The sequence below is a fragment of the Helianthus annuus genome, chromosome 13 (assembly GCF_002127325.2).
Source record: "Helianthus annuus cultivar XRQ/B chromosome 13, HanXRQr2.0-SUNRISE, whole genome shotgun sequence".
Taxonomy (NCBI): domain Eukaryota; kingdom Viridiplantae; phylum Streptophyta; class Magnoliopsida; order Asterales; family Asteraceae; genus Helianthus; species Helianthus annuus.
The window spans coordinates 47,371,682-47,383,391 of record NC_035445.2 but is presented as its reverse complement, the minus strand read 5'-3'; positions in this window follow the sequence as shown (position 1 = coordinate 47,383,391).

Sequence of the window (11,710 nt, the reverse complement as noted above, 5' to 3'; positions counted from 1 at the left end):
TACGTGCGTACACTAGGACTTGATTGACTAACTGTGAGCACATCACTTAGCATACCGAGCAAACCAAGGTGAGTTCACACTCCTACTAAGGCATGGGATTCCCGGGTCGTGGGAATGGGTTAAAGGTTTTAATTAACATAAACGTACAAACGCTTTTCCTAGACTATCACCTATCATAGTCCTCGGATGTCAGGACGGTTCCGTAGGTTGGGATAACACCTACGTGGTCATATACTAATTCCGTAGGTTGGGATAACACCTACGTGGTTCCGTAGGTTGGATAACACCTACGTGGTCATATGCCATTACTGCCTCGGATGTCAGGCACGCACGTAAAACCTACGTGTACGCATTACTTACTTCTTCCGTAGGTTGGGATAACACCTACGTGGTCATATACTAATTACTATCCTCGATACAAAGGATACGTGCTACGCACACCTCATACGCGCTACTGTTCTCGGACGAAGAACAGGGATAATACGAATAGTCTAGTGGTCACATAACATGGGAAGCCCCCACCTATATAACTTACTATCGGCCCAGTAGAGCCAACCTGTACTTACTGTTACGTGCTTATTTACTGTGAACTCGCTCAACTATTTTGTTGATCCTTTCTTTTACATGCCTTGCAGATCGTTAGGTACTGGGAGCTTGCACTGGAGGCGCGGTCGTTGTGGACTTGGATCGTGAACATCATATGAAACCCATATGATACTTGATACACATTTACATTGGATATTTTTATATATACGCTTCCGCTAAACATTGATAACTGACTTATGTTTTGGAAACACCTTTCATATGGATTTGTTTTGAATTATATTGCAATTACTTTTACTTTATACAATGTTCTATATGATTGGTGGTTTGATCCTGGTCAGTCACGCTCCCAGGCGGTGATACTCCGCGTGTGGATTTTGGGGGTGTGACAGATTGGTATCAGAGCCATTGGTTATAGAGAACTTGGTTTTAATATGGGAAAACGTTTTTATTAAAACCAGACTATAACCAGAACAGTGCTCTCAACGATCCACAACGACGCTTCGCTCCACGTGCAAGACTCAACATCCTAGGTAATAAGGTTTATGTTTATTGCCTACATGCTAGAATTTGCATAGAAACTTTGCTCGTAGTATGCTTACATTACTTTGCTCACAACTTGTCACTGCATGAGAATACTTATGTGCTTACACTCTTCTGTCATCGCACTATTCGCGAACCTTTTCTCACTTACGTTGCCTCTGATGTGAAGATCAATGGCCGCACGAATTAACATGACTCAAGCCCAGCTAGAGGCTCTCATTGCTGCGGCAGTTGCAGCCGCCCAAGCAGGTAGTATACCCTGCAGTATAGACACTAGGATCTTTAGATCCTACATTAATTCTCGTACTTAACTTTGCCCTATTCGTACACAATAGGTCAACCCGCTCAGCAGCAGCCTGGGTGCACCTTCAAGAACTTCATGGATTGTCGTCCTAACTCTTTCAGCGGCACAGAAGGAGCGGTTGGACTCCTCCACTGGTTCGAGAAGCTAGAATCAGTATTCGAGATGTGCGAGTGCCCTGAGGCTCGCAAGGTCAAGTTTGCTACTGGCACCTTGGAAGGAATCGCGCTAACCTGGTGGAACGCGCAGGTGCAGATTCTTGGGTTGGCAGCTGCTAACGCCACCCCATGGAACGATTTTAAGGAACTCATCAAGCGTGAGTATTGTACGCGTGAAGATATTCACAAGCTGGAAGACGAGCTATATAATCTGAAAATGGTTGGGTCAGAGATCGAAGCGTATACTAAACGGTCGAACGAGCTGGCCGTTCTGTGTCCTACTATGGTGGACCCTCCATACAAGCGCATTGAGTTGTATCTCAAGGGATTGGCGCCAGAAATTCAGAGCCACGTTACGTCGGCTAACCTCGAAAACATCCAGGAAATCCAACGCCTCGCTCATCGCATCACCGATCAGGCAGTGGATCAGAATCGCCTGCCTAAACGCATCAGCGCTACTACTACTGCTACTACGTCTGCTACTACTGCTACTCCCAGTGACAATAAGCGAAAGTGGGAGGGGGATTCAAGCAAAGCATCAGCGTCAGTCCAGTCCCAAGCTCAGCAACGAAAGACGGAAGGTTATCAAAGCCCCAGTCAGCACTCCTCGGGCAGTCACAAACAGGGAGGATATCGGGGAAATCTTCCGAAATGTAACAACTGCAACAAGCACCACAACGGCCAGTGTAACAGAGGTCGTTGTCAAAGATGCCTCAAGATGGGTCACGAGGCCAAAGACTGTAGGAGTCCTCGTCCTGCGAACCAGAACCAGAATCAGCAGCAGCCACACGCTCAGCAGAATCAGCAACAGGGCAACAAGGGGTGCTATAATTGTGGTGCTGAAGGTCACATCAAGAGACACTGCCCACAGCTAAACAGGAACCAGAACAACAACAACAACAATCAGGGCAACGGGAACAACAACAACAACAACAACGGGGGAAACAACAACAACAATGGCAACGAGGCAAGAGGTCGAGCTTTCGTGTTAGGAGGAGGAGACGCAATGAACGCTAATTGAACTTATAACTTGTTTTGGGTTTTCATTATTATGTTTACGCTACTCAAACAAAGTTTGGTTTGAACATTAATCATGTTGGGTTTTATGAATTATTTTAACTACTATACTTTATGTTTGATATGATGAATGGTTTGATATTATTGAGCGCACCTGCCGTATTTATGGACCTTATGAACAGGGTGTGCAAACCCTACCTGGACAAATTGTCCTTGTCTCCATCGACGACATTCTGATCTACTTCAAGAGTCAGGAAGAACACGAGCAGCACTTATGTCTTATCTTGGAACTTTTCGGAAGGAGCAAACGTACGCCAAGTTTTCTAAATGCGACTTCTGGATACGTGAAGTCCACTCCTTAGGCCATGTAGTGAACAGGGATGCGATTCATGTCGATCCATCCAAGATGGATTCGATCAGGAACAGACCAGCACCGCGTACACCAACAGAGATACGCCAATTCTTGGGTTTGACGGGTTACTACAGGTGATTTATCAAGGACTTCTCCAAGATCGCGCAGCCACTGGCTATACTGACACAGGAAGGTGCCACCTACCGTTAGGGAGATTCCCAAGAGACCGCCTTTCAGTACCTTAAGGATAGGCTTTGCAGCACACCTATTCTCTCACTGCCGGAGGGCACAGATGACTTCGTGGCTTATGGTGATGCATCCATACAGGGTCTCGATGGTGTATTAACACAACGGGATAAGATTATTGCTTACGCTCTCGACAACTAAAAGATTCATGAACGGAACTACGCGACGCACGATTTAGAGCTGGGAGCTATTGTTTTCGGGCTTAAGATATGGCGACACTACCTGTACGGTACCAGGTGCACGATTTACACCGATCACAGGAGTCTCGAGCATATTCTTAAGCAAAAGGATTTGAATATGCGTCAACGGAGATGGGTTGAACTTCTGAACGACTATGAATGCGCCATCAAGTATCATCCAGGCAAGGCCAATGATGTGGCTGATGCCCTCAGTCGGAAAGACACTCTACCTAAGCGCGTGCGAGCGCTACAGCTTACTATTCAGTTCAGACTTCCTGCACAGATACGAGCTGCTCAGATGGAAGCTCTGAAACCCGAAAACGTCACAGCTGAAGCCTTACGCGGCTCAAGGCAACAAATGGAACAAAAGGAAGACGGCGCCTACTATGTAACGGGGCGTATTTGGGTCCCACTTTATGGCGGTTTACGCGAACTTGTAATGGATGAAGCTCACAAGTCTCGCTATTCGGTACATCCAGGGTCGGATAAAATGTACCACGACATCAGCACTACTTATTAGTGGCCTAGTATGAAGGCTCACATCGCTACGTACGTTGGAAAATGCTTAACCTGTGCGAGAGTCAAGGTTGAATATCAGAAACCATCAGGCCTACTTCAGCAGCCTAAGATACCGCAGTGGAAATGGGAAGAAATTTCCATGGATTTCGTTACGGGCTTACCTAGATCCCAGCGTGGGAATGACACTATTTGGGGGATCGTTGATCGACTCACAAAGTCTGCTCACTTCTTGGCTATCAAAGAAACGGATAAGTTTTCTACCCTAGCAGACATCTACTTGAAAGAAGTTGTTTCGAGGCACGGAGTGCCCACCTCTATTATTTCGGATCGCGATGCACGATTCACGTCAGAGCTATGGCAAGCAATGCATAAATCTTTCGGCTCACGTTTAGACATGAGCACAGCATATCATCCTCAGACGGATGGGCAGTCTGAGCGAACTATCCAAACTCTAGAAGACATGCTTCGAGCGTGTGTCATCGATTTCGGCAACGGCTGGGAAAAGCACCTCCTTTTAGTGGAGTTTTCATACAATAACAGTTATCACACCAGCATTCAAGCCGCTCCATTTGAGGCATTGTACGGACGTAAATGCCGGTCACCTCTCTGTTGGGCAGAGGTGGGGGATAGTCGGATTACGGGTCCAGAGATGGTAGTGGACGCCACGGAAAAGATTGCACAGATACGACGACGCATGGCGGCAGCACGCGACCGTCAGAAAGCCTACGCGGTCAAGCGTAGCAAGCCCTTGGAATTTCAGGTCGGGGACCGGGTATTATTAAAAGTCTCACCCCGGAAGGGTGTGGTTCGATTTGGTAAACGAGGCAATCTCAATCCACGGTATGTTGGACCGTTCGAAATCACTGAAAGAATAGGCCCAGTAGCCTACAGACTGAACCTACCAGCTGAACTCGGTGCAGTTCACAATGTATTTCACGTGTCGAATCTGAAGAAATGCCTATCAGATGAGACCCTTATAGTTCCTTTTAAGGAGCTCACTATCGACGCGCGGTTGCAGTTCGTCGAGGAACCAGTTGAAATCACGGACCGGGATGTTAAGGTCCTCAAACACAAGAGAACCCCTCTTGTTCGAGTTCGTTGGAACTCCCGACGTGGCCCAGAGTACACCTGGGAACGCGAAGACCAAATGAAAGAAAAGTACCCCCAGCTATTCGAAACCAATACATCCACTACTGAGGCTGAAGCTACTACTACTGAATTTCGGGACGAAATTCCAAATCAACGGGGGGATGATGTGACACCCCAGGAAAACCAGTAAACGATGTAACTTATCTAGCTTCCTCAGTGAGTGCGTACCAAATTTCGGGACGAAATTTCTTTCAAGTTGGGGATAATGTGACATCCTGAGTTTTCACGGTCCTTATCTGATTTAATCTTGTACTTATTTGCATAGTGTGTTTCTTATATTTGGGGTGCATAATATTTATCATATGTGAGTGTATGATAATAAGGTTTTGTATTAATTTGCATGTTATAAATAAACATGGAACCCAGCCGAAATCACCCACACTTGAGGACACTTCTTTGGTGAAAACCCTCGTCCCACGAAAACAACATGATGAAAACACATTAAGTGTTTTCGTTCATTAGGGTCCAGCGAAAAGCATATGGGCTTCGGCCCAGTAGTAAAGGGTTTTGTATATATTTTTGTTCCTCACGTTATGTAAAAGATTAATCATAAACAAACCGAAACCCTAGAGTATCTTCCTGTGTGCGACGGCAAGACTATAGGTCGTGAAGCCTTTTCACATTCTCGTTGTGCTTTCTGTTTGAGGTTAGTTATCTGTTAGATTTAAATCCATCATGAAAAATCTGCTTGTTGCATGAATCGATTATTATTGTGGAGTGATAGTGATGATATGATATTGTTATATTGATGGTACATGATAGTTGCAGTCAATCGGATAAGAATTATGTATGGTTGTCAGCCATTATTCTCATATTTACATATGATGTTACTTTGATTTTGGTCCAATGGTAGTAGGACTAGTGGTATGGTTGTCGGCTGGACCTAGGGTAGAACCGATCAAAAAAATAAAAAGGTGACTCTACACCCTTAATAATAACATCAAAAAGTCTATCATCAGAGCATGTGATCATTTAAAATATTGTTGGCCAAATTGTTATTATGATTTGTTATGTGAGGATATGGGAGGTCCAATGAGACACCTTGTTTATGCTTGTGTGGTCCAATAATCTATTGATGCAAAGATTTAGTGTTGGCCATGATTGATTCAATTGTTATAAAAATGATGGTGGGTATCATGTATCTCCTAAAGTGGCGGCTTAGTAGACTACACAAAAATTAAGCAAGTCAGTAGCAGTCCTAGGGAGTTGTGTTAATTAAGAATTCATTTTGTCAAAAGAGATGTCATGATCTCCGATTGGTGGGGATGGGTGGCCGATGAAGGGCAGTGGCCATTGTAACGGCCCACTATCAATTGAGTGCCAACCGTATTATATTTTTAGAATTAATATTATTGCCGTTGTATTAGGACGAAAATAAAATATCAGCGAATCACCGGTTGACGAAACCGGCTTGGCGAAACAAAGGTGTTTCGCCGAGACCCATTACGGCGAAACAACCTTTACGAAACAAAAGTGTTCCGTCCGAGAGGGGTCACAGCGAAACAGTGGGCGTTTTGCCGATTGGGTAACCTGCACAGTAACCTGGTTTAACTCTGTTAAAATTTACTGGATTTATTAACTACTATTAGCCGTTATGCATGACTTATATGAACCTGAATACATGTTTTATGTTATTCGTGATTGTTAGACCAACACTACTGTGACTGTATATGCTTACATAGAATTACTGAATATAAACTGATTATGTATACGTGCGTACACTAGGACTTGATTGACTAACTGTGAGCACATCACTTAGCATACCGAGCAAACCAAGGTGAGTTCACACTCCTACTAAGGCATGGGATTCCCGGGTCGTGGGAATGGGTTAAAGGTTTTAATTAACATAAACGTACAAACGCTTTTCCTAGACTATCACCTATCATAGTCCTCGGATGTCAGGACGGTTCCGTAGGTTGGGATAACACCTACGTGGTCATATACTAATTCCGTAGGTTGGGATAACACCTACGTGGTTCCGTAGGTTGGATAACACCTACGTGGTCATATGCCATTACTGCCTCGGATGTCAGGCACGCACGTAAAACCTACGTGTACGCATTACTTACTTCTTCCGTAGGTTGGGATAACACCTACGTGGTCATATACTAATTACTATCCTCGATACAAAGGATACGTGCTACGCACACCTCATACGCGCTACTGTTCTCGGACGAAGAACAGGGATAATACGAATAGTCTAGTGGTCACATAACATGGGAAGCCCCCACCTATATAACTTACTATCGGCCCAGTAGAGCCAACCTGTACTTACTGTTACGTACTTATTTACTGTGAACTCGCTCAACTATTTTGTTGATCCTTTCTTTTACATGCCTTGCAGATCGTTAGGTACTGGGAGCTTGCACTGGAGGCGCGGTCGTTGTGGACTTGGATCGTGAACATCATATGAAACCCATATGATACTTGATACACATTTACATTGGATATTTTTATATATACGCTTCCGCTAAACATTGATAACTGACTTATGTTTTGGAAACACCTTTCATATGGATTTGTTTTGAATTATATTGCAATTACTTTTACTTTATACAATGTTCTATATGATTGGTGGCTTGATCCTGGTCAGTCACGCTCCCAGGCGGTGATACTCCGCGTGTGGATTTTGGGGGTGTGACACCGTCGCTCCTCTCTTCGATTATCTCTCGGGTTACCACCTCCCACAAAACGAGGAATCCGGTTAGGTTTTACATTGTTGTTGTTATTGTTGTTGTTGTAAAACCCTTCATTCCGGTTCTGTTGGTTGTTGTTTTGTGGTTGACGGTTGTTCCTATAACCATTGTTTCTTCCACCCCCGTAGCCATATTCCTCTTCCCCAACATAGTTGGCGTTTTGAGACCCAAACTCCTCATCGTCGTACCTTCGAGCATTGTATACATTTCCCCTATTCAAGTAACCCCAATCTTCATCATCATTGGCTCGATCCTCATAATAACCCCCATCGTCCGAATTTTCCGTATGAATGCTCACGTGTTCCGGTGATTGATAACCGGGAACACTATATGGTTCGTCATCGGGAATTGCATTCCTTAAATCGTCGATGTTGAAAAACGGGTCTTCATTTACGGGATTGCCGTGATCACGGTTACCTCTTCGATCTGAGTTGACATTCCGATCATCAAGGTTAATAGGTAATGATGCTTGGCGGTGAAGAGGTTGTTGTTGAGGTGTTCGTTGGGTGTTGTTGGTGTTTTGGTTTCGGAAAGGTGGAGTGGGTGGTCTTGCATTGGTGTTACCACCCGGTTGCTCTTGAGCGGGATAAAAGGCTCCTCGGGATTGGAATTGATTTGGGTGGAGGTTTTGGTTCGGGTTAAAGTCTTGGTTGGAATTGTGGTTTGCCATCAAATCGGTTTCAAAGGTCGGTGTGAGTGGTGATGTTTGGTTGGTTTGATTAGAAGCAAGAGTTGCTTCTAACCGGCTTGCTAAGTTTCTTCTTGCGAGTCTTTCAATTTCCGGTTCGTAGACTAGAGGTGAAGTCCTCCCGGAATTTCGTGTACGCATGCACTACCTGTAACCTGCACAAGTAACACACCCCGCGTAACAAGGAAAAAGACAAGTACAAAAAGAAAGCTAAACGAATTAAACAGTTAATCACACAAATTCAAACAATATCCAAACACAAAGCGCACGCACTCCCCGGCAACGGCGCCAAAATTTGATCGGAGTGTCGCGCTCCGGTCAAAGATAATATTTATATACCCTGATTACCCTTAACAAATAGCTAGTGGTAGCAAGGGGTCGAACCACGAAGAGTATGTGGTTTGCGAATGGACTTTGAATGAAATGCAGAAAATGTCACGTTTATGAAGCTTGCTAAGATATGTTTTTGTATTTTTGTTTGATTGGAAGATATAAATTATAACTACAAAAAAAAAAAACGAGCAATTGCAATAATGTAAATAAAGGTTTTGACAAGATAGAGAAAACAAGGTTCACACCCGGTTCGGTTATTGCAATCCTAGGGTTCTTACACGTTTTAGATTTAATTCACTTGAATATGTTATTAACGGATTTCTATCATCAAAGCTTAGGTGCCAATTGTTATCAACGCATACACGGACTACAATGCACTTCGTTACTTCGGACAAATAAAACCTTTTGAATGACAAGGCATAATTGCACAAACTTATTTCGCAAATTCAAATTTCATAACTCACTCGACAATTCACAAATATAGTTCAAATGCAAGACAATTGTCAATCAATTCAAATACAAATCAAGTTGTCACAAAACCAAACTAAAACATTGTTCAAACCCTAGACTTACAATTAACCTACACCGGGGTGAAACCTTCGAGGAATTAGCCGCTCATGGTGTAAATGGCACGATCAACGGATGCATGGAACTTGAATTGGATCATCTTGGGACTTGAAGATGGATGATGGAATGGTTAGGGTTTGGAATGGTTGGTGGTGATGAATGGGTTGAATGGTTGTAATGGTGATGAACTAGGGTTTAGATTTGGATGAGAATTCGGGTTGTTGAGAGGATGGATTCTTGATTCGAGATGAAGTGGTAGTGAAGGATGGGTGAATAATGGCTCCAAGACTTGTTTTTCAAACTCCAATTGAAGTGTAACTCCCGAATTGAAGGAGCTAGAACCAATAGGAATCGAAATAAACCCCAAAATGACCAACATTCGCGTTTCTGATTTTGACAGGACGTCGCCGACGGGTCTGACCCCGTCGCCGACGGGTCCCCAAAAATGCAAGTTTGGCCGACGGCCTAATCATCTGGATACGGAAACTTCAGCCTACGGGGTTATCCAGGGGGCGTCGCCGACGGCATGGACCCCGTCGCCGACGGCTCCCTAAAAACCAAATTTCCATTTTTCGTTCCTTGCACTTCCGATTGATCCGTAACGCATCCCGGTGCCCCGGTTTTCGACCCGATGACCTGTAAAGCTCCCGAAAAGCTCCTTAAACTCCATCAAACCTGCAAAACACATTCTTGATTAAAAGTAGGCTATTCGAAACTAAAACTTACGTAAAAACGTTAAGTTAAACAATGACAAGCACCGGTTTTCAACCGCGTATCATTGTCGTTTACCAGATTGATTATTATTTTCAGATTTAGACATTTCTGGTTTTGACGAATTTGATGAACTTGATCCCTTTTCTACAACATCCGGTTTTAACGCTTTCTCGATTACCTTAACATTTTTACATCGTTGTTTTGCTTCTTGTTCCTTAACAGTATGTTTGTCTTGTTTAGGTGACACAGGATGACGTTGGTAATCCTTTTCAGGAGGGGCTTTTTCAACAAACATTGGTTTTGGTGGGTTTGTACAATTTTTGATTATATGACCAAATTCCTCACATTTAAAACATGATCTCCTTTCAACAAATTTAGGAGATTCCATTCGATGTCCCGATGTTGAACTTGTAGACCTTGAGGTACTTGCTTCATTATCACACCCATTTGTATGTTGAGTGTAATTGTTATCACTGTTACGTTTCAAAATTTTGACTTGTTGGACAAAAGAAGTATTAGATTTTTTTTTAAAAGTCTCAATTTTGTCAGTACCGCTTGAAGCCACAAATTTAACATCCCTTCCCTTTTTCTTGTTTCGAGCTCCTTTTGGTTCAACTTTAGGTTTTTGAGCTCGTTTTTCCTGTTGTTTACCTTTAGGGGCAATTGGTAGTTACTTAGTTGGCAATTTTTTATTCCCGTATTGTTTCCTAACTTCAGATTTGGGAACAAGATCACACTGAGTTACTGTAACTCTCGGGATCGCCTTACCCAAAAACTTACTGGTAGAATCTTCTAAAACTCTATCAATCATGGATGGGTTAACATTTTTAATTTGGAAATCCTTGTTTGAGTAAATTTTATCATCGCCAATCAAAGTATACAACACATTATCGCCCGTAAACGTAGACACAGATTCATCCACAGATTTGATCGAATCAATCTCTTGTTTTGCAATGGATTGCACAACGGGGGCAACTAGAGTAGGAGGATCACATGGGATATGATTCTCAACTGGAATTTCTACTCCTTTCTTTTTATCTAGAGATTGATCCTGATAACTCGCATCTGATTCATCTGATTCATTATTAGATTCATCATCTGACGAAACATAATACTCAATTATTGGAGGACTTTGTTCCACAGCACAAAACACATTTTCTGTCTTTTCAGATTCATTTGATGAATCATCCAGTTTAAACCCTAAACCTGCTGCAAACTCTTCGGGATTAAGAGGTACAGTTGGTTCAAACCGTGGCATTTCTTCCTCATCAGGCATCTTGGTATAATTGTGTCTCAACGGAGGTGGACACGATTTATACCCAATGCACTTAACATCTCCTTTCATCTTCTGAACCTCAATGATATGATCAAGCACATATCGGGAGTTAGAATAACTCTCAAATTTGAGCTTGATCGCATCATGTTCGCATTTGGCAATGGCTAACTCCTTCTTTAATTCTTCAATGATATTAATATAATTATTAATACCCGTTTGCTTGTTCAAAACTATTTTTGTTAATTCAGATACACTTTTCTTAAGCGTTTCAATAACAAATTTGAAATATTTTTCATTATGAGTTAAAGCCATGTTTGCCTCCTTGCATTTTAAAAGGTCAACTACCGACCCTTAATTGTGACTAGTAACAATTTCAAGCTTACGTTTCAATTCTACACAATCATTGCACAGCAGTTACCATAAAGGCAG